The sequence below is a fragment of the Vipera berus genome, assembly GCF_964194415.1.
Source record: "Vipera berus genome assembly, chromosome: Z".
NCBI classification, from domain to species: Eukaryota; Metazoa; Chordata; class Lepidosauria; order Squamata; family Viperidae; genus Vipera; species Vipera berus.
Genome location: NC_138205.1, coordinates 47,330,484 through 47,358,379, shown reverse-complemented (window position 1 = coordinate 47,358,379; position 27,896 = coordinate 47,330,484). Strand labels below are relative to the sequence as shown.

Here is a 27,896-nt window from a genome sequence, read left to right as displayed (position 1 = left end):
ATTTTCTGTGCTAACTCACAAACATATATGTAAGGTGAGCAGCGCTCAATCTCATAGTCAGCCTGTTTTGGGGTTACTTGTTTGTCCTTATGGAATCTAGATAGACTGCTCAATGTACTATCAATGCTGGAAAAGTTGCAAGAATTGCACATTTCCCATTCCTTACAGGGAGAGATTGCAGCCACCTCCTTCTGGTTTAGCTGTTGCATTGGATTTTTGAGATAGCTCGTGTCTATAGCAACAGGCTTGCAAGACTGACAGCAGAGGACTTTCTGAGATAACTGTGGGGGAACACAATAAGAGCTGGGGGCGTATGATGGAACTGCAGGCAAATTGAGTTGACTAGGAAATAAGTGTCCTGTTGTTTCAACTTGTTGGTCTACAGGGAACAAATTCTTATCAGACAGGCTTTTATCTAATATCAATGTTTGTCCTTTTTCATCTGTCCATATTGCCCATAAGGGTGCTTGCATTTGCTAGGTAACCTGCCAGCTTGTTTTGGGAACCTCCCCTCCTGAGGAGAAACACCAAATTTGCATTCAATGGGGTCTGCAAGTGTTTGCAGCCAGTCTCTTTTTCATGGGTTCAGAGGCAAATGGCACCAATATACTGGTCATCTCCATGGATATTATTGTCAGGTGAAAGCATTATCATGGAGTAAACCTAGCAATTTTATTCAGTAGGAATAAAAAATGACTTTGTAGCACATAATCAATTTATCACTCAATCGATTATCAAATTCCTCTAGTCCTGTTTCTTTCCATACAATTTTGTGCCTACTAAGAGAGAGGGGGGAAGGGAGAGAGGGAAAGAGAGAGAGAAAGAGGCAGAATTTCAGCTTTGTTTGGGCTTTGTGTGGGCATCTTGCACTGATTTGAAGAATTAGAACCCTTAATTTGTTTTCAAAACCAGGATAAAATTTGGACATCAGTTCTCACTAAAGATCTACTCTTGTCTGTCTCTCTGTCTACATGTTTTGCTAATTGCAGCAAAAAAATCTGAAGAAAGCAGGAGGAAACAGAATCTTCAATAAGCAAAAGAAAATCAGAAATTCTCATTCTTTGAAACAGTATCATTGTTTGATACTCTTCTTCCCTTCTTGTGTATCATACTTATAACTCAGCAGTGAAGTGCAGGAAGGCACAAAGTCATTGCTCAGTTGGGAGATGATGCCATCTAGGAGAGCATAGTGGCTGAAATCCAGGACAAATTCCTAATGTTTGAAGTGCTGTGAAGAGAAAGTTAACATAATGAGCAAAATTTGTAGATGGAAAAGAAAACAAGAATATTAAACCAAAACATGAAAAAACACCTTGTTCTATTTCATTAGATCTACCACCCAGACAAAGAAAGGAAAATTCTCTTGTGAAAAGGCAGGTAGAAGGCCTTGAACTCTGGAACTTAGCTCTGACAAAGCAAAACAATTTAACAGGCTATTTTAAAAGGGGCAAGAGCTGAATCAAGTTAGGTTTAAATTACCCAGTGGCATTAATTCAAAATAATATTTCAAAATGGATCTGGTTTTCATGGTTTCATTCTGTTAACAGGATGTCCAGTAGCTCATTCTGCTTGAGGAATGTGAAGTGAGAAGATACCAAGGAAACTACCAGATTTCAAAGTTTCTGGAACAATAAACATAGCGATAGGCTCCCACCAGTCTCAACAACACTCAATATAGTGACTACCTCAGGTAGGTCTGCGCTATTGGGCAAGGGAACAGTAAAACTCCCCACCTCAGGCATGTCCCCTGCCATTCTTTGATGGCTTTTCACAAATTAATTGAACATTTGGGTAGGAAAGAGAATAATTTTTATCCAACATTTTAGTTTAGCTACTATATTTGACTTATTTCAGGATGTACTGTAATGGAATTCTATGCACAGATATTTGTAACGTATTGCTATGTATGAGTCGTAATAGCTGTTAGCGGCAACACTTTTAACTACATGAAATCCAGTTTTTACGTACCTGATTCAGGAATGACAGATACAGGGCATCTCGATGAAGCCTAGAAACATCTATGGCAATTATAGTGACAGGGTGCTTTCTTACCATCTGTAAGTCTGTGAAATCTTCTCCACAACACTCACAGTAGCCTTTCTGTGCTTTGGGCACAACGGAGAGAGAGTTCATGGTTTACTGGGTGACTTTTCTGTTTCTGCAGAGATAGAAAGAGTCATGTATAAGAACTTCCATTTCCCCTCACATAAATCCAAAAAGATTTATAGAGATTTGTACAAACCAGTGAATGAAATCAATTAAATAAGGAAACGTCAATATATAGGACACAGCCAACTCAAATTTTCTTTTTGGCTAATTTAGGTAAGACAGTAAAGGGTTTAAATTAGTTCCTGGCTAGAGAATTAGCTGGCTGAAGTCAAAATGACTGAGGCTCACTCTAGGCAAAATGTCTATGAAGATTCTCAGTCATCCAGGTCATAACTATCCCAGAGATGCTTTTTCACAAGGCAACTGGACTTTCTTGTTTTTCTTTGAAAATGTTTCACTTCTCATCCAAGAAGTTTCTTCAGCTCTGACTGGATGGTGGGGAATGGAAATATTTATATTCCTTGCAGACAGTTACAAGACAGCACCCTAGGTAATAGAACCAACCTCAGCCCAGACCACATATCTGCCATGCTGAACTTCTGCCTGACCACTACCTATTTTCAATACAGTGAAGGTTTCTACAGACAAAAACATGGCTGAGCTATGGGCTCACCTGTGTCCCCCATTGTGGCCAATCTCTACATCAGGGGTATCAAACTCAATTTCATTGAGGGCTGCATCAGCATTGCGTTTGCCCTTGGGGGGCCAGGTGGGTGTGGCCAGGGTGGGCATGACCTACTGGGTGGGCGTGGCTGGAATGCGTATGGCTTACTGGGTGGGCATGGCCAGCTCTACATCATTTGCATCAAGGGTGCCTATGGGGGCCTGGGCAGAAGTGGGACAGATCTGAGGGTGTCTGACAGAAGGAGATGGGACCGGGGCAAGTGCCAAGGCATGGTCCACTGGAGGAGCCTCACTGTTCCTCTCAGGCCATGCGGGGGAGGGAGGCTGGACATTGGTGCGGAGGTCAAATGCCCAACCCTCAAGCACCCGCGGCACTAAGCCCAGCCTCACTTTCCCAAGGGGGCGCCCAGCTGCACTTACTTCCTCCTCAAGGCTGCTGCTGCTGCTGTGCTTGCGCTCCTTAGCCAGGTTGCTCATGATGGGTAGGAGGGCAAAAACAAGAGGGAGGCCCACTCCCTCTCCATGTGAGGAGACCTAGCTTTGTATCCAAAGCTTCTTTAGCAATAGGATTGGAGACCCCCCCCAGGATAGGCAAGGAGGAGGGGGCAAGGGGATGGTGAAAAGGCAGCAGGGCAGGACTAAGGCAGAACTTCCCTCAGGGCCTCCCTCTCCTTCCTTCCTTCCTTCCTTCCTTCCTTCCTTCCTTCCTTCCTTCCTTCCTTCCTTCCTTCCTTCCTTCCTTCCTTCCTTCCTTCCTTCCTAGAACAGAGTGGTGGGAAAATATTATATCTGTTTTATCTCTCCCCTATAAGTAGTTTTCCATCAGTGTCATAATCTTTTTAATTAGCTTTATCAAGCCAACCCATCTTAAAATCCAAACAGCCAAATCTTACGTAGTTCTTATCTTTCTATAATGCTTTTATAATCCAATATGTTTCCAATTGTCAAGGCACAGACACCACTGAAATCAATATTTTGTGACAGTTTTTCTTTTCAGGGGTCTTGTAATTATCAACCAGTCAGGATTCAGTCCAAAATATTTGACCATCTAAAAGTTTTCCAGTAATTTCTCCTTTAGAAGATTAGCCAAAGGCCAAGATTTTTCTTTCTCTGCAAACAGTTCTTAGATTTAAGAATGCAGGTCAGTGTGTTTATAATCCCAGAAGGTCAGCAATTTCTAACCATATGTAGTTTCACTCAGTAATAGATAGATCAATGCTTTGTTCCCAGCTGTTTTTTGCTATTTCTAGGCTTCTTGCCAAATTCTAGGTCAATGCTGCTATAGTTTTCTCTAATCCTCCACTAGATGTCACTGTTCATTTTTCAACTTTTTAAAACAGTTATTTTTGTTCTTTTTATATATATATATATAATATCATCAATGCTTTTTTAGGTACAGAGTTTTAACAATTTTCTTAGCTTTCAAATTTATCCAAACTGTAGTGTTTTATATTTTTATTCCCCATAAGGGTTTGATTCGCTGCTTGCATCTATAGAAGCCTGAGGTAATCCCCTCCCTTCTCACTTTGGGAGGCTTTTTGTTTCTTGTAGAACTTTTCCAGGAAATCAGATATAAAATATCTGGGCTGGTTAGCGCCTTTGGACTTCAGCTGCAAGTAACTTGGGCAGAACAACCATTCCAGAATTGTTGCGGCACCCTTCTTTTCTTTGCCGCCCCTCTGGGGTGACTTAGACCCATTTAGGGTCCCCTGGCAGGGCAAAACTAGCTGTGGTGTGCGGAGGTCCACCATCCCACAACCGTACACTATGGCGCAAAACTGGAAGTCTCAATATTTACATTTTGATTCACACCACCCACTGGAGCACAAAATGGGAGTTATCAGAACCCTATACCACAGAGCTGAAGGCCTGCCTACCAGCAAAGAAGGAAAAGGAAAAGAAATAAAACACATCAAGGAAGCCTGTAGAACATGTGAGCCTTCATCAAATCTCAAAAAAGGCCTAGCAGAGCTCCTCTGTAACAGACGAAGAAAACAATAAACAAAGCAATGTAGTCATTCCATATGTTGCAGGAATATTGGAAAACCTCAGGAGGATCTTCAACCAACACAACATTTGTGCACACTTCAAACTTAAGAATAAGGCAAAAGCTTGTCCACCCCAAGGATAAAACACCCAGACACAAACTGAGCAATGTGGTACATGCAGTACAATGCAGTGAGACATGTGCAAATCTGTACATTGGAAAATGAAACAACAACTTCATAAACGTATGGCACAACATAGGAGAATAAACACATCAGGATAAGAATCAGCAGTCCATCTGCATTTAAAAGACAACAGCCACTCTTTCAAAGACAGCAAAGTCCACATTTTGGACAGAGAGGACAGCTGGTTTGAAAGAGGGGTCAAAGAGGCCATCTATGTCAAAACTGAATAGCCTTCTCTCAACAGAGGGGGAGGGATATGACATCATCTATCTCCAGTCTACAACACAGTCCTTTCAGCAGCTCCAAGAAGGCTCCACACCCCTTTTCAGGTGACTCTGAAGACACAGCCTCCAGGTAGCTTTAATGACTCGTTAAAAGAATGCAAATGAACAGTTGTCTGCAAGGAATATAAATCCTTTCATTTCCCACCATCCAGTCAGAGCTGAAGAAGCTTCTTGGATGAGAAGTGAAACATCTTCAAAGAAAAACAAGAAAGTCCAATTGCCTCATGAAAAAGCATATTTGGGGTCATTCTAAGCAAGTTGAAGTGTCTTTAAAAAGGTGGTATATCTATCCAAATGACTATGGCCACTCTGTTTTGGTTGAACATCCATTATGAAAATATATGTTAGGTTTAGTTATCCAAACTAACTGTATAGCCAGCTTGTAATGGTTAAGGTGCTGGCCTAGAAACTCAGGAGATTGTGAGTTCTAATCATACCTTAAGCATGAAAGCAGGCTAGGTAACTTTGGCCAGTCATTCTCTCTCAGCCCAGCTCGTCTCACAAGGTTCTTGTTATGGAGAAAAGGAGGAAGAGATAGGAATTTTATATAGGTTAAGCACCTTGAATTAGTTATAAAAGTAATAAAGGTGGGATAAAAATTTAATAAACAAATAAATCTCCCGTAATTTCTAGTTTAAATTACTATATGTAATGTATTATATGTAGGATAGCCTTTGATAAAAAAATTTAAAACTGTGGTTAAATAAAACTATAGCAACCGAATGACAACATGTAACAGGGTTTGGATTTTTATGATCATGTTTCATTGAAGCTTCACTACTCAGTTATTCCTTCTCTGTTTCAAGGGGTTGTTTTTTGCACTAAAGGTCCTTCATCAGTTTCTGCCTCAATTCTTAAGATGACTTTTAAAAATCTTCCAGAAGATTTCTACCTCTTCAAATGTCTATTAGAGTAAATAAAAGGAAGGATAAAAATGTCTATAACTTGTCCATAAATTACAGCTCTAAAACCAAATGTAATTCAGGAGTTACTGTCATTAAAGAGAATTGCACTTTTAATTTTAGGAGATAATCATAATTAGAGCCTTGGTGGAGCAGTGGGCTAATGCCTCCTTAAGTAACACCAGCTGCCTGCAATTAGTGCAGGTTCGCATCCCACCAGGCTCAAGGTTGACTCAGCCTTCCATCCTTCCGAGGTAGGTAAAATGAGGACCCAGATTGTTGGGGGCAATAAGCTGACTTTGTAATAATGCCGCTTGGGGGGTGTATGAAAGCCCTAATAAGCAGGCATATACATAGAATGAAGGCTACTGCTAAGCTTGTAAGCCGCCCTGAGTCTTCGGAGAAGGGCGGGATATAAATGGAATTAAAATAAAAATAAATAAATAAAAATAAAATGACAGATCATGAAAGGAGTGGACAATTTCAGCCTATGAGTCGGATATAGCCCATTAATTGTCCCTATCTAGTCTGCTGAAACATGGAAAGAACCTTTTACCACCCTTTGCTTTGTGCCCTTCTAGACTTGCAAAAAATGGACTGGGGATTAGCTGTGAGAAATGAAGTTCCAGAGAGGAGCAAAGGCCTCTTCGAAAGATCAGATAAAAATCTTAGGCTGCATCTGAATCACTCTAGCTGCATTCCCTAAAGGTGAATGAACTTGTGTGTTAGGGTGCACCAAAATCTTATGTATTCAATTTAAAAAGCCAGAAAATGAAATTCTACTATGCTCCCCTTACCTCCTATGGTCTTCAATTTTCGCAAATGGTGGTCTTAGCCTTGCTGCAAGAAATAAAAGATAGAGTGAACAGGGAGAAACAACTTTTGACAGCTATCAAAATAATAGAAACAACATAGATATCAATTTCCAGTTTTGGACTGAAATAAGATTAAAGGAAATCAGAAAATCTGAGCTCTACCATTTTTCTTTAAAGTTAAAATAGTGAGCTGTCTCAGGCTGGGGGTTGTTGCTAAAACAGCCAACTCTGCAAGAAACAGCTGAGCAAGCTAATGCAGGTGACCGTTACTTAAACGCTGTGCAACAAGACGATTGTTATATTAAAACAACAGTCTGCCTCATGAGTAGGCACAGTGCCAGCACTAAGCCAATACAGTATTGTTAGTGAGTGGGACGCTGTCCAGGGCTGGCAGCCACGATATCACATCTCCAGAGAACAGGAGATGTTAGTCATACAATGAAAATCCATCAGCAGATTCAGATATCAAGAAACACTTAAACATTTTCCAGAAGAGGTAGCCACTATGGTAAGGAGAAGTTGGATAGGCAAAGCTAAAATTTCCAAGAGTGAAAATTCCAGATTCTCACTGGCATTAAGAAAGGACTTAAAAACATACAAGTCTCAGGTGAATCAATTGTGGTAGGTCTATTCAGCATTTTTCCCCACAAAAGATTATCCATTATTTCTCCTGCTTGTTGTCACCAAATCTTCTGTAAGTTCTTTGGTTATTATCCCTTAACTGAATTGGTGTTTTTGACTTCATCCACCCACCTTTCTTTCTCTGGTGCCAGGAAGACTGCTGTTTGTTCAGGACACATTGTCACTGTACAGTTATGGTACATTTCACTACCAGCCAGTTACTGTGATAGGTCAAAATGATCTGGCAAGAGTGATGTTTTCCATCAGAAAAGGCAATATAACTGCCTAGACAAACGTTCTGGTCGGCAGGGAGGATGAGCCTGACAAGGAATTGCAATCTGATTGGTTCCACTTGGCCTGCTCCTGGAGCAACTGCTCCCATCCAGTTATGGAGTTCTATGCCTCGGCAGCTGCCTGGCAATTACCCTCCCCCTTCCCACTCACATACAGACACAGACACAGACACACACACACACACACACACACACACACACACACTTTCGAAAGAAGAATATCAACCTCCAGGAAGGCATTCCTCAAGGTTGATATTTTTCTCTGTAATCTCCACCCCAACTCCCCATTATGTTTTTCATTTTTCCAGCAGCTGTGTAGGTTTGTTAGAAGGAAAAATAAATGTGGCATAGTATTTCAGTTCTCCAGCAAATATGGAGAGAAAGCAGGTGGCTTTTCATATTCTAGGACAGGGGTCCCCAACCCCTGGTCTGTGGACTGGTACCGGGCCGCAGCATGCCAGCAACTGGGCTGCACAAACAAGCAAAGCCCCATCCGCAGGAGGCAGCACACCAAACCACGCAGCCTCTGGTCCATGGAAAAATCTCTCCAAGGAACCGGTCCCTGGTGCCCAAAAGGTTGGGGACCTCTGTTCTAGGAGACATAGAACTTGGACAAAAAAAAACCCTAGGGAGACAATGATTCTTCACTCTCCCCCTTTTGGTGCTTCTCCCACAGTCATAGTCTCATCCTCAACCGGGAGTACCAACTTTATCTCATTTTGGAAGGAGTGTTCTTCTGAAGCAGTGTGTTTTCTTCCCATTTCAAAAACAGGAAAAAAACGTGTTGCTGGGGAGTCAGGGGAAGTGTGGATTTTAAATGAAATTGCTTCCTTTTCTCACTTTTCTCATTTAAGCACAGTGTCCACAAAGTATATCAAGAGGTGCAACCAAGTCACAGTGAAAAGTCAGAATCTCAGCCAGGTTGCAACTAAAAGGTAACAAAACAGATCAATATATCAATCATTTCTAAACAAACAACACTTTCTCTACTCGCTTTTTAAAAGTAGGGATCCAGAAGCAAGCACTTTCTCCTAAACTAAGAAGACTTATTAAGATAACGCAAAACTCTTAAACCAGAGCAGGCATTTTAAAAATATGCAAACTATACATGAAATATGAATGTTTGATTGTTATGAGTTGCCCAGAGTCATTGAGAGCCAGGCAGTATACAATTTACCATATAATTATTATAATGATTAATCCCATTATGACTAGTGTATCTTTATGATTCCTGGAATCAGTCTAGCCATAAAGAGCTTAGGTGGCAGACAACTGAATACCAATAAACTAGTGGAGATATTTACAGATGGTATTCATTGGGCAGTACTGAGCTTCAGGTTTAGTAGCTATGGTCTAGGTGACTGATTTTCTGACATTTTGCCAGCAACTGTGGCTGGCATCCTTAGAAGCAAGTGGTCTGTTATGCAGATCTGAAGCAACTAAACAGGGACTGACTGTACTCGTGTTTTTAAGCAGTCAGGTCACTAGGTATCTGAACTGTTTATGCTCCTGTGTCTCCAAAGCCAAGAGATGATGGTCATCAGACTTTTGCTCTCTTCAAATCAAGTCTAATTTCCATCAGCTGCCCTATATTATCCTGGAATTTCTTTGACGTTCTGCCTGTCATTTGATCATTTAACATTATGCAATCAGCTGAAAGAAAAATTAAAGGATCTTTTTATTAACTTTTGCTCTCATGATGAGACCCTTCCCCCAATTTCTATGATCAGCAAGAACTAAAGGAGTCATTTGTATGAGGTGAATGGAAGTCATAATAATTTCAACCTTAACAAACTTTGGTAGGCATTTGTTTGGCACAAGAAAGAATGCTCTATATCCAGTGCTTTTTCTCTAAAAAAATGTGCTGGAACTCTCATCTTGGCAGGTGCAGGAGGTGGGGGTGGGGGGGCGGTGCTGCTGCAGTCACAGGTGCGAAGGGTGTTGGCGGTGGGCTCCCCTCCCTGGGGCCGGAGCCGGCACGGCTGGTGCTGTGGGAGCAGCAGAGCCCACTCTATATGGCGGGGCTGCGCAATGCAGGCAGCGGAGGCAGTACGGGCCAGGCGATGTTTTAATCTTATGATTTTAAAAATATATTTTTTCTATTGTAAGTTTCCCCAAACCTCGCCATGTGGATTGCATACAAATATTATATAATTGGTAAATAAAGGTAGAACATATGTTAAATATACATCAAATGATAATATGCTTCCCTACAAAGTCAATTCTTGCTCAATGACAGACCAAGGAGTTAAATCGGAAAGGCAAGAAGAAAATCTAGAAGAGATCTGTGCAGCTCTTCAACATCTTCATCAACGATTTGGATGAGGGGATAGATGGGGAACTCATCAAATTTGCAGATGACACCAAGCTGGCAGGAATAGCCAATACTCCAGAAGATAGGCTTAAGATACAGGATCTGGACAGACTCGAACACTGGGCACTATCTAACAAAATGAAATTCAATTGTGAAAAAAGTAACATTCTACATTTAGGCAGGAAAAATCAAATGCACAGGTATAGTATAGGTGGTACCTTGCTCAATAGTAGTAACTGTGAGAGAGATCTCGGAGTCCTAGTGGACAATCACTTCAATATGAGCCAGCAGTGTGCTGCAGCTGCCCAAAAAGCCAACACAGTGCTAGGCTGCATTAACAGAGGGATAGAATCAAGATCACGTGAAGTAGTAATACCACTTTACAATGCCTTGGTAAGGCCATACTTGGAATACTGCATCCAGTTTTGGTCACCACGATGTAAAAAAGATGTTGAGACTCTAGAAAGAGTACAGAGAAGAGCAACAAAGATGATTGGGGGACTGGAGGCTAAAACATATAGGGAACGGTTGCTGGAATTGGGTATGTGTAGTTTAACGAAGAGAAGGGTGAGGGGTGACATGATAGCAGTGTTCCAATATCTCAGGGGCTGCCACAAAGAAGAGGGAGTCAAGCTATTCTCCAAAGCACCTAAAAGCAGGACAAGAAGCAACGGATGGAAACTAGTCAAGGAGAGAAGCAACCTAGAACTAAGGAGAAACTTTCTGACAGTTAGAACAACTAACCAGTGGAACAACCTGCCTCCAGAAGTGGTGAATGCTCCAACACTGGAAGTTTTTAAGAAGAGACTGGCCAGCCATTTGTCTGAAATGGTATAGGGTTTCCTTCCTGAGCAGGGGGTTGGACTAGATGACCTCCAAGGTCCCTTCCAACTTCTTCTTCTTCTTCTTCTTCTTCTTCTTCTTCTTCTTCTTCTTCTTCTTCTTCTTCTTCTTCTTTTTCTATTATTATTATTATTATTATTATTATTATTATTATTATTATTATTATTATTATTATTATTATTATTATTATTATTATTATTATTATTATCTTGTAGAAAGGAAAGGCCCACACTGATAAATTAAAAATCTTTGTGGTCTGCAAAGGAATGCTGGTGGGCTAATCAATGATTTGGTGACTAGAGGAGCATCTACAGTGTTGGAGCTTGTGGTCATGGTAAGCCATGGAGGCACTAGGCAACATGACTTTCAGGGCAGTGGTGGTGATTTTATTACTTTTAAAAAAAAATCTGTGCTCTGTCCAAGGGTGCTTGGTAGGCTGCATGTACAGGCCTGGTCTAGAATTTATTTTGGAGCATTCAACTATCTAGAGCAGGCATGTCAAACTCATTTTGTTTGAGGCAACTTTTTATAAAAGAATTGCCATTAATTTGTTTTAATAAAATAATTTAAATCAATTTTTCACTTGATTTCAAATTAAATGAATGAGATTTTTTTCAGTACAATTGCCAAATGCAATAAACTGGTTTTAGGTATATGTTACTGGAAGGAAAAAGCAATCCCTGTTGCGTTACTGATCCCAGAGAAACATTTGCATGTATGCAGGTATCCTTAGGGTGCCATAATTATGAATGAGAAATATTGGTTGCAAAGTTGGCATTTCTGGATGTAATACAGATATTTTGGACTTATTTTTGTTTCTTTGCATGTTTGATATTTTTAAAAAGGCATATGCTACTGACTACGCTTATGCACATATGTAACATGATCACTGCTTGTCCAAAATTTTACTATACAGATAATACCCCCAGAAATTATTTTAGCCTTTTTAATAAATGTTGTTATTGATGTTAAGCTCACCAGGGAAAACATCATATATTGTTATGTATATACTAGGTTAATTATTTAAAGACTGAAGTGCAACATAACTAGATTCTAAATAATCTATTTTTCAAAACACACAACAGTCCAAACAGTAAAAGTAAAGTCCAAATTAAGAATATTTCATTCTTAAGAATTGTTTAGATTCAAAATAGTTTTCAAGGGTGTACAAAAGATACCGTATTTTCCGGCGTACAAGACGACTGGGCATATAAGACGACCCCCTACATTTCCTGTTAAATTATAGGGTTTGGGCTATACTCGCCGTATAAGACTACCCCTCTTCCAACGCACACCAAATAAAAATTAAAAAACATCAGATTTGATTTTAATATGGTAATTTTAATTCAAATGCTTATGACATGCAGGTACTTAGTAGGAAAACTGTCACTTATAAACATAAGGCTGTTTGTCATCCAACATGTAAACATAAAACAGTGCAAGTGGATTAAACTTTTCCTAATTCACTCTAAAGCTTTCCCTGTGCAGACCAAATGGGAGATCCACTCCAGGTTTTCCAGCCCGCCCGCCCAGTTCCTGAGTCAAATGTGTCCTTAGAGCTAAGCAGCTGCTCTGGCTGCTGCATTCCCCACCTGCCTTTCAAGTTGGGATAGACTGCAGCTGCTCTTCAACTTTAGAAGGAAAGACGCCCAGACCCCAGCCTGTAAAAAATTACAGACTGCAGCTTCTTCTCCAATTGGTCCCGTTTTCCCTGTGCAGAGCAAATGGGAGATCCGCTCCAGGTTTTCCAGCCAGCCCTGTCCCTAAAGTTTCAGCACCCAGCGTATAAGATGACCCCTGACTTTTGAGAAGATTTTCATGGGTTAAAAAGTTGTCTTACACGCCAGAAAATACGGTACTATTTTTTTCTAGAATCAGCTAAATTAGACATATTACATTGAGAAAAATGTTTCTCATTTCTTTCCTGTTGCCTTTGATTTTATTGCAGAGATGTTAACATAAGAAATAGACTATTTTGTTATCTTAATTTTACCTTCCAAAAGACAGAAGCAGATGAAAAATGTGAGGTTCTTTCCTGTTGGCTTTTCTGAATTAGCTGTTTTAGATTCTAAAAGTTTAGTTCCTAAAGAAGTAATCCTATAAATAATTTTAATGTCCTCCTCTAGTGCAGGCTCTTTTATGACTCAAGGACTTCAACTCCCAGAATTCCTGAGCCAGCATGGCTCAGCTTGGAAACCTCTCCCCTCAGCATGGCTGGCTCAGGATTTCTGAGAGTTGAAGTCCACGAGTCATAAAAAAGAGCCAAGATTGCTAGCCCTGCAATAGGCTAAGGAAAACCAATAGGGGAGCTGGGTTGTTTTTGTTTGGTTGTTTTTTTTTTTTGCAAAAAAAGGTTCCGGAACGCAGTTCTGAGCGTTCTATGAGAAAAAAAGTCCTGTCTATATCAGTGTTTCTGATTCTCTACAACTTTAAGATGTGTGGACAGAATTCCCCAGCCAGTCATGACTGAGAAACACACTAGTCGACATCATGTCTCTCTTATTGCATGAAAAAGGCATCTGTATCTTTAAAAAAAGGTGTTTTCCAATTCTCCTATCCCATAGCATAAATCTTCCTCTACTCCTATAATCAATCCTTCCTGCATAACCTTTCTTTGCAGAGGCTACTTCTTGAATAATCTTTCTATGTAGGATAACATTTCTTGAAGAAGAGCATTAAGGGCAAATATCTCTTCCCCCCCCCCAAAGATAGTTGAGGGAAACAAAGCAAAACATTTCTACTTAATTCTTTGTCTTTGTAAAGAAAAGGGAGAACACAATAATCACAAATTAGTTCTATGTCAGATTATCAACTTTTCAATGCTATGCTATGTCTTTAAGCTCCAAATGCAGATAAAAGTTGAAATAAAAAGATAAGATAATCTTTATTGTCATTTTTTTACTGTGGTCACAATGGCGCACATCAAAAATGAAATTTAGTTGCCCATTCTCAAAGTGAGACACATACATGACACACCTAAAATATACTACATACAACATATGTATAGACCTACATGCCTACATATACATAACAATAAAATATTAAATACTGTCCAACTTGAATATATAACGGAAGGAGGAAGCCTGAGAGTTCACAAGGTTAATGCTGTATGGAATGAAACTATGGTTGAATCTGGATGTTCTACTACGGATACCATGAAGCCTCCTCCCAGAAGGTAACAAGGAAATCAGGTTGCAGCGCTTTTCAATCAGTGGTATGGGTACCACCTGTGGTACATTGGCACCTGGTAGGTGGTACGTGACCATCCTAGAAAAGTGGTAGCGGGGGAGGGGAATGAGTTGAATTGGTGGCAGCACCACACAAGCCTGAGCAAGAGATGGCTGGAGCTTCAGGGCTGTCAGGGCTCAACTGAAGTGCCAGGATCAGCGCTTCTTCGGGGCTGTCAGGGCTCAGTGGAAGCACCAGGATCAGTGCCAGTCTCCAGCTGGAGCTCGGCACTGATCCTGGCGCTTCTGAGCCCAGAAGAAGCGCTGATCGGCTGGAATGTTGCAGCATCCCCAGGGTCTTGTGATTTACATTCAGATGCTTGGCAACTGATTCATATTTATGATGGTCACAGTGTTTCAGGGTCATGTGAAGTGACCAAAACCTGCTGAAACCACCCAGCAGATGGGGGGAATAAAAACCAAACCCCACCCCCACTGCCAATCCTGCTCACAACAATGAAAACCTCGGACAAGAGGAAGAGCGCCGCCAGGCAGCAGGCATGTGTCTTGTTCGGCTGTGGCTTGGGGGCCACTTTTTTCAGTGCCATTGTAACTTCGAACAATCACTAAGTGAACTGTTGTAAGTTGAGGACTACCTGTACTTTTTTCCTTTTTGGGGGGTCATCAAGTTTTTGGCACCTTGCTAGGCGACTGGTGGTACTCAGATGTTGCCATATCCTAAAAGTGGTACAATGGGTGAAAAGGTTGAAAAGCCCTGGTGAAGAGGATGAGTAGTATCCCAGATAATCTTATGGACCCTGTTCAAACAACGCTTCTGTGCTATGTCCTGGCTGGGAGGGAGGGAACTGCCAATGATCTTTTCGGCCATCCTCACCACTCTCTGCACCGCCTTTCTGTCTGAAGCAGTGATGCTTCCAAACCAGACTGTGATGCTGTATGACAGGATGCTCTCAATCGTCCCCCTGTAGAAAGTGGTCAGAACAGGGGAAGGGAGATGAGCTTTTTCATGTGACACAGAAAGTGCAGGCGCTGCTGTGCCCGCTTCACCAGTTTCTCACTGTTGAGCGGCCAAGCCAGCCTACTTGTTAGCTGCACACACAGGAGTTTGATGCTGGTAACCATCTCCACAGGTGAATCATTAATGCACAGAGAAGTGTGGCTGTCCCTGCCTTTTCTGAAATCGACAATGATTTCTTTGGTTTTACCAGTATTTAAAACTAGGCTGTTTTCTTTACACCAGTTCACCAACCCCTCAACCTCCTTGCAGTAAGCTTCCACACTGTCATCATGAATAAGGCCCACTACTGTTGTATCATCTGCGAACTTTATAATATGGTTGGTAGCAAACCTAGCACAACAATCATGGGTCAACAAGGTGAACAGCAGTGTACTTAGGACGCAACCCTGAGGAGAACCTATGCTCAAGGAAATGGTATTAGAAGTATTAGTTCCAGCTCGCACATATTGGGGCCTGTTGGTAAGAAAATCCAGAATCCAATTGCACAAAGGGGTGTTTAAGCCTAAAAGGCCCAGTTTGTCTACTAGATGCTGGGGAATGATTGTGTTAAATGCCAAACTGAAGTCGACAAACAACAAATGTACATGAGCATTTCTTTCCTCTAAGTGCTTCAAGCTCAGATGGAGAACAGAAGAGATAGTATCCTTCATAGAGCGATTTGGTCGGTAGGCAAACTGAAGCGGGTCAAATGCTGGTGGGAGGCTAGATACAATAAAGTCCTTTATCAGCTTCTCAAAGCATTTCATAATGGTGGATGTTATTGCAACCGGATGGTAATCATGGAGGCTTGTAATTGTGGACTTTTTTGGCACTGGCAAGATGATGGCCGTCTTAAAACACGATGGGACCACTGCCTGCTGCAATGAGAGATTGAAAATATCTGTGAGAACACAAGCATAATCTCTAAGGACACATCCAGGGATGTTATCTGGGCTTGCTGCTTTCCAAATGTTAACTTTCCATAGTGTTTTCCGGACATCAAAGCTTAGTACTTGCTCATCAGGATGGGGCACAGCTTTCCTAGCAGGAGTGCTTTTTGATGTCTCAAATCTAGCAAAAAATGCATTGTTTGTTTAGGAAGTCCCATGTCGTCCTTGCATCTCGGTGGATTCACCTTGTAATCTGTAATGGTCTGGATTCCTTTCCACATTCGCCTGGTGTTTGTGGGGTCTTGAAAAAAGTTCTGAATTTTCTGGCAATGGGCTTGCTTTGCATCTTTTATGGCACTTTTCAGATTTGCTCTGGCTGTTCTAAGTGCCAGCATGTCGCCAGATTTAAAAGCCACGTTCCGTGCTTTCAGCATCTTGCGGACCTCATAAGTCATCCACGGTTTATCATTTGCCCTCACAACAATGGTTTTCAGGACACAGACATCATCTATGCACTTTTGGATATATGCAGATACCGTGGTGGTATACTCCTCAACATTTGTATGTTGGTTATCAGTAGCTGCTTCCTTAAACATGCCCCAATCTGTGCACTCAAAGCAGTCTTGTAATGCTTCTATAGCTCCCTCTGTCCAAACCCTCACCTGCTTTACTGCAGGTTTCACTCTGACTAATATATGCTGGAATAAGCAGCACTGAGAGATGGTCAGAGGAGCCCAAGTGAGGGCAGGGGATAGCTTTGAAAGCATTCTTGATGTTGGAATAAGCAAGATCCAGTGTATTTTCCCCCTCTGGTTGCAAATTCCACATATCTAGGTGGTGGCCTGGCAGCTGCAGAGAGTCTTGGATGAAATGGATTATCTGAAGCCCTTTCAGTCAGGATTCAGGCCCAGTTAGGGGATGGAAATAGTATTGCTAGCACTTGTGCTAGCAAGAGCGGGATGGGAATAATGCAACCATCCTTGCTTTCCTTTACCTCTTAGCGACTTTCAATGGTATCCTTTTGGGTGGGCTGTGGGTTGGGAGGCATAATTCTGTGCTGGTTCAGCTCTTTACTCGGTGGGTGGTCCCAATCGGTACTGATAGGGAGTGAGAGGTCCAGTCCTTGGCTGCTATTTTGTGGTGTGCTGCAGGGCTTGATACTTTCTCCACTCTTCAACATCTATATGAAATTGCTGTGTGAGATCATTCCGTCCCCAACCTTTGCGGCTTGGTGGCCCAGGTGGGGGAGGGAAGAGGGGAAACAGGGGCACACGAGCAGCAGGTTGGTGCACATGTACACAGAGCTTGACTGCAAGTTCTGCTGCACACTCATGCAGGTCCTGGCCCACTGCTTGTGCGAGTTGAGCTGCAGGCATACCAGCCTGTCACTCATACAAGTTGCATGTGCACCAGCCTGCAGTGTGGTTGTGAATACACCACAGCCCTGTTCCACTGTACTCACAAGTCCTGCTCAAGGAGCAGGTGGCATTCATGGCTAGGAAAGCCTCGCTTCTGCATTGTGCACCAGATGCGACCTTTCTTGGATCAGAATTCCCTGCACTCAGTTGTTCAGTCCCTGGTCATCTCACAGCTGGTCTATTGTAATGCACTCTGCATGGGACTACCCTTGAAGAGGTTTTGGAAGCTACAGCTGGTGCAGAGTGCGGTAGCACGGGCAGTTTTGGAAGGCCCAAGAATGGCCCTATAACACTGCTGCTCTGCAAGCTGCATTGGTTGCTAGTCTGCTTTCAAGTACAATTCAAGGGGTTGATCACCTTTAAAGCCCTTTATGGAATAGATCCAGGTTACTTGAGGAACTGTGCTACCCCATTCAGATTGACCCGTCACATTCATGCTGGCAGAAGAAGTATACTGTGGGTCCCATCAGCCTGATTTTCTGGTTGACAAGGTACAGGAGGAGGGCCTTCTCTGCTGTGGCTCCTATCCTCTGGAATATGTTCCCCCCAATGTGAGGTTGGCCCCAACCCAGCTATCCTTTTGTAAGCACCTAAAGATGTGGCTCTGCCAGTTGGCTTTGGTACCAAAGGTGAAACAGCACAGTAGAGGTGGTTGATCGAGTAATGACCCCCCCACCCTCTCCATGTAACCTTTGATTTTAATTTATTTATATTTTAATGTATATGTATAGACATATTTTAATAACTAAATTTAATAAATAAATAGAGGTATGGATGGATGGATGGATGGATGGATGGATGGATGGATGGATAAAATATAATTTTTCCTCCTCTTAACTAGATCTGTTCTTTAATTTTAATTTATTGCACAGATGTTTTTAATTTTATTTTTATCTTGATTTCTGTACTTATTATATGTTTTGTTGTTAGCCGCCCTGAGTCCTTCGGGAGATAGGGCGGGATATAAATCCCATCAATAAATAAATAAATAAATAATTGACAAAGAGATTAAAATAAGATATGAAGGAGCATTGGTTACCCTTTTAAAGGTATGGATAGTCCTCCATTTATGAACACAATTGGGACTGGAATCTATCACTGAGCAAAGCAAGACTTTACATGACTGCTTTGCTCAACGATCAGAAATTTGGCATTCTTAGTTGTGATCGTTAAGCAAACTTGCAGGTTAAGCAAATGGTGTTCCACATTAAGAGCATGGGATGCCTCAAATGGGGGGTGGGGGGCGGGCGGGAGAGATCCTGAGAGGCTCTACTCAGAAGCTGAAAATCTTCCTTACTGAAATCGAAGCAAGATTTCAGATAGACATTTTGTAGTGTATGCTGGCATAGCATACACGTGTGACAGCTGAATAAGGAGGTGCGGAGCTGGAAAAGCTCTGTGCAGGAACAACGTTCAGCGGGAAAGCCGGATTTAAAGGGATTGGCTGCCCAGCTGGCGGGAAACCTGAGTTTAAACCTATTGGCCAGGCATTCACCTGGTCAGGTATAAAATAAGGCAGGTATAAAATATTAACTGAGGAACCTTTGTTCCTCAGTTCTGGACCACGTTTCCTCCTAATAAAGTCATTGCACGCCTGAAGTCTGAGTCTCTCTGATTCCCGAACCGACACAACACATTTGGCATGCAGCCTATGCCAGTCCTCCTCTACCTCCCTGAGACACTCACACTCTTTACTTATATCATGCTGCCTCTCCATTATCTGCTTGGATTTCAGCTCCCTCTTATTTCTTGGGGCTGGCTAAAATAGCTTCCTGCCAAAAAAAGTTCACTCCTCAATGTGCACAGAAAGGAAATTTCTCTGACAGGGATAGCGCTTAAACATTCAAGATTTATGCTCTATTTCTACACCCCACCAAAGATGTCCCCACAGCAGAGAGCTCTTTCAATCAGTCCTTAGAGACAAGGGGGAATCCTCTTAGCAGACAGCAGCAGTTTACAACCATTCTCTCCTGGTTTCCCCACTGTCTTTGTGGGGAAACAGGCAGGGATTACAAATGCAATCACATGATCACAGGGTGCTTGGCAACCAGTCCTAAGTGCAAATAGGTTGCCAAGCACCTAGATCACAATTACGTGACCACAGGAATGGCAGTGCAATATTTTAGAACAGCTGGATGTGTTTTATAGGCTATAAAGTACCTTTTCTAAGGCTGCATAATTCCAGATCGTCATTAAATAAGCAGACATAAGTCAAGAACTATTCGTAGTATGAGTCTAACATTATTGGTCTATATCAGTGTTTCTCAACTTCGACAATCTAAGATGCATGGATTTAAATTCCCAGGACTGAATAGGATAGTGTAGCATAGTATAATGTATTTTACCTACATGTAAGTATTAGTATGCACTCTGTAATGCCCATCACAGAAAAAATATTTATGTTATCCCTTTATATGCTTAGTTGCTTTCTGGCCCAGTTGAGGCTATATTTGCTAGCTGAGCAGAAATTAGATATTCTATGTCTTTAACAGCATCTTGACACCTTCCCACCCATCCACCCACCCCCCAAAAAGCCAAACTTTCCCCACTGCTTAGTCTTTTTATCATTACCTAATTATCATTACCTAATAATGATTACAGTACACATGACACTGCTGAAGGCATAGGTGTTACTGACAGTGAAATATTTGTCAACAATAATCAAATACCATACAACCCATCACCCCCTGAGTTATCATTTAAGAATTATTTACTTAACAGATTCCTCAATGCTTTCAACAATGACAGAGCTTTCAATGTACTGCCTTTACTGCAAAAGTTCTTAAAAATTCAGGGAGATATATCTACCTTAGAAACAGCCCACCTTGAACTATAAATCACAATCAAACTTCACAGAATTGACCACAGGAAATGTTTTATGCTATTTTGTATTCGGACAGAAAATGTTTTATGATAATTTTTGTCATAAAATGTTTTATAATGTTTGCCAAATTTCAATTCCACAGGAGTCATGGATCCCAGATTTTGGACACATCTGTAAGTTAACCCATTGGAGGTATCTTGATTCAAAAACTGTTGTCCTGTGAGGCATTTTCACCAATTAAAGGTTACAGGAACAAGAGCTTTAGTACTCCACTATATGGATGAGTTTAGCCAGAGAGCGATTATATTGGTAAATACTTGATTGTTCTGACCTGCCATCTTCTGGTAAGATTAAAATACTACATTATTTTCACACACAAGAAAAAATTAACTACTTATTTTATATCATAAAGTAATGGTCTGATTTTTCTATATCTCAAAAAATCTGGCATTTTAACAAGGGTGCATAGACTTTTTATATCCACTCTAAAATGATTTGCCCCCACTGCTTCTAAGATATTTTGTTAACTTTCCAATTTAGCCACTACACTTGGGATTGACTGATAAACTCTCACAGAACTACTAACTGAGTCTACAATACATTGCTTATCTTTTTCAAGATCATCCAAATCAAGAGCCATTTCAAATAATCTATAAAAATGATTAAAACTGAAAAATTAATATACCAAATTTGAAGACAAAGTTTATCACAAAATAACAGTGTTAAAATCATAAGATTTTCAGTGAATCAATGCAGAGGCTTTTTATGATATTAAAAACTTAAAATATTAATATTACATGGAGAAAAATATATTTTGAAATCTAATGAAAACAAGTATTGAAGGAGCCAATTATATTTCTTTTATGAGAGAGTTCTATAAATCTGGCCCATTCCTAAAAAGACTCTGCCACTTTTAAGCAAATTTGATGATGGGGCTTCAAGGTAATTATAACTTTGAGACCATTCCTAGAGATAAAATGGTCTTTAAGTAACTTAATCCTCAATACATCCACTTTCAATTGATCCCAGAAACAAATCAGGAACCAAACCTTCTGATATAAAATTGGAATAATATAGTGTGAATATATCCATGCCTTTACATGCTGTACCAACTGAGATTTACAAACTGACTTCAAAAGCTGTAGATAGAATACTGCAATACAGTAGTTGAATCCGCATCTAACCAGAGCCTAACTGAAGTAAGGCTGTTGCCTAAACTGATAAAAACATTCGCTACTCCGCCATTTTGTTTGGATTAACTTTTAAGCCTATCCTCATTCATTAAAAAACTGTCTCCAAGCTCCCATTCAACAATTACACACTATACCTAAGATTTACATAGAGAAGTGAGTGGGAGATTAGTATACTATCTTCATATTGGGGATATGATCATTTAAGCCACATGAAATCTTTCATGATCATAATCATTACTACGAGCCACCAAAAGTATCTGGAGTTTTATATAGAGGTTAAACTACATGAAAAACCAACCCACCCCACAAACAATACCACTAACTGGATTCACCATTTTAGGACAGATTAGACACCAGAAGACACCAGAAATACTATGCTGCAAACCCCAGAATTCCCAAACTATTATAGCCAAGTTCTGGAACATTAATACTGAGTTTTGGTGTCATGATGGCATTGACGAAAGAAACCGGGGCTCCGGTTGCCTAGTCCAATTTCGCTATGTCTGGAGACCCCAAAGGATCGGAAAGTTGCCCTGGAGAGGCGATTAGGAGGAAGGGAAGCCTTGGGAGCTTGGAGCCAACAGTGGTCAGCCCAATCGAACTGAGGAAACTCTTCAAACAGACAGGAAAAAGGCTGCCGGTAAACATACAGACAGCCCAAGTCATAGACAACCAGGAAAGAAAGCAAACAATGTGGCAAGCCATGGCATGCCGCTGAACAGCTGATTGTCAACGACATGTTTTGATCTGGGTGAGACTATTTTTTATTTCCTTTTCCCTATGGATTTAGAATATAAATCCCTAGATTGGACAACTTCCAAAAGCAAAGACCCCAGGAAGACATGGAAAGAAGGGAGTTAAAAGCAGCAAAAAATCTTAAATGGGGGAATGAAATTAAGGAATACAAAAGAATATACACAAAATGAAATTGGGACTGATTTAAAGAAAACTTTGCTAACCTTTATGATGTGGGAAAGTTTCTCTGTTTATTTTTTGAAAGTATTTTTTAAAAAATACTTTTAAACCTGGATATAGACATTACAGTTAAAAGAGGACATTTAGTGGTGAGAAGAAGACACTACAATAATACAAAAAGAATCAGAGAAATTGCTGACCTTGGTTTAACACCTGTTGTAAATAAAAAGAACTTGCGACTCTGTACCAGAAAAGGCTTTCTACAATTATATCTTCTAGCTCTAGATATAGCTATTATAGAAACTATTTGGAGATAGGGCTTTTTATATTTTTGAACTGACTGGAACATTTGGATTAGCCTAAAGCAGTTGGCCTTTTTCAAGACTGGATTATAGCCTAAAGCAGTTGGCCTTTTTTCTTTTTTTTCTCTCCCTGTGGATTTATAAAACTTACTTAATTGAAAAAATGAGTGCTCCAAACCTTATTAAAATTTAAAAAAACTTCATCTGCACCCTCTTCTGGAACATTTAGCTCAGGGCTTTTCAACCGGTGGTACGCATACTACTGGTGGTACGCGAGCACCTGGCTGGTGGTACGAGGCGTCACCTTCCTCCCCCCACCTCCCCCCCGCTCTGTTCCTTCCCAGCTCACTTGCTGCCAGAAAACATGCTGCTTGGCGGCGGCCTGCAGGAACCCTACCAAGGGTGCAGAGCGAGGCCCCGCCCTCTCCAGGGACTAATTGTAGAGCAACCGGATTGAACTCTTCTTGTGCGGGATCTGTGTCATCCTTCCCCGCCTCTTCTTACTTCAGAAGCAAGGGCAAGCCTGAAGGGGACAGAGCCATCCACTCCCTCGGCAGATAGGTGTTTAAGACCGTTTGCATCGCAGCCCTGAGCACCAACCTCACAACCGCCCCTTTCTTTTTCCCCTTTTCTCTCCCTCTCTCTCTGTTGCGGCCTCAGTCTCTTCCATCTTCTTTTCCTCTCCCCCACCCCGTGAGCTTGCGATACCCCTCACGTTGCCTCCCGGGGCTCGAGACCTTTCCCCCTCTCCTCTTCCCGAGGTGCCCAGTTTTATGGAGGGTAAAGCAAAGTGGCCAGACAGCGTGCGGCCTCTTTGAGGACTCATCCCGCAGCAGCAAGTGGGAATCGAGGCCCACGTTTGTTTTGCTAATGCGCACCAGGCAAAGCCATCAGAACGCAGGTGTGGAGGGAAAAACGTGCCCGCCTGACTCCCTCCCCCCAACTGTTGGCGACTCTGTACAGCTGGCCCCAACCTCCACTAACAGGCTCCAGTCCATGGAGAGCTCCGGCGGGTCAACACAGCAAGGCCGGTCCATGGGTGCGACACTGTGCACCCAGGAGGCCGCATCTGGGGCCGCCGATCAGCTGGTGACTTCGTATGATTTCAGGAGATTTCAATAGCCACCATACCCAATGGAGATATATGCTTAATGATACTAATGGCGAGACCCTCTGCGAATGGGCAGAGCAGAACAACTTATACCTAGTTTTTGATGCTAAAGATCGAGGTACTTTTAAATCAGCTGCATGGAAGAAAGAATATAACCCTGACTTATGTTTTGTTACACAAGATAAAACCAAACCTGTACCTGCCTCTCGACAAATGCTACCAACCTTCCCCCATAGCCAACATAGACCTATTATCATTAAGACAGGAATAAAGATACCTATTATCAGATCTATACCCCGACCAAGGTGGAACCTGAAGATGGCCAACTGGGAAAAGTTTACGATGGACCTTGAGAACACAATAGGATGTATCCCGGCAGTTAGTAAAAGCTACTATCGCTTTGTCAGAGCAATCATGTCATTGGCTAAAAACTCCATCCCACGTGGCTTCCGCAAGGAATATATCCCAGGATGGAATGAAACCTGCGAAAACCTGTACCGAAAACATCTAGAGAATGGTGATGCTGAGATAGCCGATGAACTTCTTCATAACCTTGACCTGGCGCGCAGGCAGAAATGGGAGCAAACTACGTCTGGATTAGACTTTAAACACTCAAGCAGGAAGGCATGGAGCCTACTGAAAAAATTGGGAGGAGACCAACCAGCTCAACGCAAACAACAAGATGTTACTCCAGATGAAGTAGCAACTCGAATTGTCAACTTAACTAGAGTACCCCATGATAAGAAACATACTAAATTAGTGAAAAGAGAACTAAAGCACTTAAAAACTTTGTGCTCGCCTAGCCAGGAATATGCTCGACCCTTCCAAGTGGCTGAAATAGATACTGCCCTGAAGAATGTCAAAGAATGTCAAAGCTGGAAAATCTCCTGGTTTTGATGGAGTAATGCCTGAATTTATCATCCATTCTGGGCCTCGCACAAGAGAATGGCTGGCAAAATTCTACACAGATATCCTAACTTCCAATAAGCTCCCTCCAGAATTTAAGAGAACCAAGGTAATCGGCATATTAAAACCTGGAAAAGAAAGCAACAAGCCAGAAAACTATCGCCCCATTGCTCTGTTAAGTGTTTGTTATAAACTACTTGAAAGGTTGATACTTAACAGAATTGGACAGAAAATTAACGAACAAATACCGATTGAACAGGCTGGGTTTAGATCTTATCGGAGCTGTGCTGATCAAGTCCTTAGTCTTACTAGCCACATTGAAAGCAGCTATCAGAATAAATTGAAAACATCTGTTGAATTTGTGGATCTCACAGCAGCATATGATACAGTGTGGAGGGATGGTCTATTAAGCAAATTCCTCCATGCTGTCCTTTGTAGTACCAAGGGCCGCCTAATAAATAACATGCTCTCAGCAAGGACCGTTCAAGTCATCATGGGCGATAAAATTAGTAAGCAAAGACATCTGAATAATGGACTCCCTCAGGGCTCTGTATTGGCCCCATCCTTATTCAACTTATATATTTCCGATATACCACCCACACTATCAACAAAGTTCTCTTACGCTGATGACTTGGCATTAGCATATAGCCACAAGGACATCGAAGTTACAGGTGTACTTACAGCCGACCTTACAACTCTGAGCACATACTTCCACCAATGGAGGTTAATCCCAAGCGTAAGTAAGACAGTCACATCATGTTTCCACCTTAATAATAAACTGGCAAAAAGAGAACTCAATGTATACCTAAATAACAAATTGCTCCCATATGAGGCAACTCCAAAAAATATCTGGGGGTCACCTTAGACAGGACCCTGTCTTTTTAAAAACATATTCAGAATATGGCTGCCAAGGTTAACAGCAGAAACAACATTCTGCAAAAACTATGTGGAACAACTTGGGGAGCTTCAGCTCCAACTCTTTGATGCGCAGCCCTTGGGCTTTTCTACTCTGTAGCAGAATACTGCACACCTGTATAGATAAACAGCTCACATACAAGACTTGTTGATGTTCAACTCAACCATACGATGAGATTAATTACTGGGTGCATAAAATCTACACCTATTCACTCGCTACCAGTTCTTAGCCACATACTTCCCCCGCACTTACGACGACAAGAAGCTCTCATTCGGGAGTATAGTAAGATCCTGCTAAACTCCTCTCTACCCATTCATGCCTATACCTCTGATCTCTTGAGATGTCGATTACAGTCAAGAAATCCACCACTCCTCACAGCGCTTAAGCTGCTGGCCGAACATCAGAGCACTATACAAAAGTGGATGGAAGCATGGAGTAGCTATACCTCCCAAGATATTTCTGAGCATATTAGTCCTAATAGTATACCTCCAGGATTTAATCTACCCCGACACATATGGGTGACATACAATAGAAGTAGAACGACTCATGGGGTATGTGCTGATTCTCTGTATAAATGGGGAAAGACACCTTCAGCACAATGTGATTGCGGGGCTCCCTGACAGACTATCCAACATGAGGGAATGCATTAATAGAAGATACCCAGGAGATTTTAACGACTTCCTCTGCGTAACAACGGCAGCTACTGACTGGATCTCCAAACTCAACATTAAACTCTGAAATGTTATTTCTGTTTTCCTCTTAGGTTTTATAATTGCTTCTTTTTTAAAAAAAAAATTGTTTTAACTGTTCTAACTTGTAAATATGAAGTGCTTTTAATTCTGTGTGTGACCAGCCATACACTAAATAAATAAATCCGTATGGCTGGCCCCGATCTCCGCCAATGGGCTCCAGTTCACAGAGAGCAACCAGCGGAAGGAAGGAAGGGACAAAGAGGGAAGGAAGGAAGGAAAGGGAGGGAGGAAGGGAGAGAGGGAGGGAAGGAAGAAAGAAAGGAAGGAAAGAAGACATGAGGAAACCCCAGATGCAGGGCAAGCCAGGGAAAGTGTGTGTGTGAGGTGGGGGGGGGGAGAAATCCCCGGCTGCAATTCCTGTGCAAGATTTCCTGCTTGAAAAAGGAAGGGACAAAGAGGGAGGGAAGGAAGGAAGGAAGCAAGGAAAGAAGAAAGGTAGGGACAATGGGAGGGAAGGAAGGAAGGAAGGAAGGAAGGAAGGAAGGGAGGGAGGGAGGGAGGGAGGGAGGGAGGGAGGGAGGGAGGGAAGGAAGGAAGGAAGGAAGGAAGGAAGGAAGGAAGGAAGGAAGGAAGGAAGGAAGGAAGGAAGGAAGGAAGGAAAGAAGAAATGAGGAAACCCCAGATGCAGGGCAAGCCAGGGAAAGTGTGTGTGTGTGGCAGCGGGGGGGAATCCCCGGCTGTAATTTCTGTGCAAGATTTCCTGCTTGCAAAAGGAAGGGACAAAGAAGGAGGGAAGAAAAGAAGGAAGGAAGGGACAATGGGAGAGGGAGGGAAGGAGGGCACCCACCTCAGTCCCACCCCCCTCTACCAGAGACCAATGGATCCCCCCACAGAGGCACCCTGCAACCTGAGTGATGAGCTGCCCCCATTTACTTCGCTTGTCAAAAAGTTGCAAAAGGTAATCACATGACCCTGGGGCACTGTGACCGTCAAAAGTATGAATCAGTTGCCATGCATCCAAATGTAAATCACATGACCCTGGGGATGCTAAAAACAGTCATAAGTGTGAAAAATGGCCATAAGTTACTTTTTTCAGTGGCGTTGTAACTTCAAACAGTCACTAAACAAACTGTTGTAAGTCGAGGACTACCTGTACTTTATCATTTTTTTCCTTTTTTTGGAGGGGGGGGTCAAGTTTTTGACACTTTGCTGGGCGACTGGTGGTACTCAGATATTGCCTTATCCTAAAAGTGGTACAATGGGTGGAAAGGTTGAAAAGCCCTGTCCTACAGTATAAAGAGAAACTATTACGTGGAATGCCTGGATAATTCTCATTAAATCCTAGGGTACTGTTTGAATACCACTGATATAAGCCAACACATATATCAGGAGTAAATAATACAGAACAGGTCCTATTGTTTCCCCTGGCATCTTTGTCCTTGCCTAATTTTTAAAAAAAGTTTAAAAAAATTTTAAAAACTTAAATTAGAAGATAGCATGCTGTAAAGCAAAACACTTGCGCCTAGAAGAGCTATCTCTAATCTGATGCATTCCAAATGGGTTGGATT

General features: G+C 41.8%; 1 long non-coding RNA gene across 1 annotated transcript in view; it reads right to left on the bottom strand.

The window, feature by feature from the left end:
* Nucleotides 1–2,094: 2,094 nt before the first annotated feature.
* LOC308677692 overlaps nt 2,095–27,896 on the bottom strand; it is a 28,051-nt gene continuing 2,249 nt past the window's right edge. Inside the window, exons 2-4 of the long non-coding RNA XR_014028548.1 lie at nt 6,888–6,930; nt 5,626–5,696; nt 2,095–2,158 (exon numbers count right to left, since the gene is read on the bottom strand). This is a non-coding gene — a long non-coding RNA (uncharacterized lncRNA). The remainder of the gene's footprint in view (nt 2,159–5,625; nt 5,697–6,887; nt 6,931–27,896) is intronic.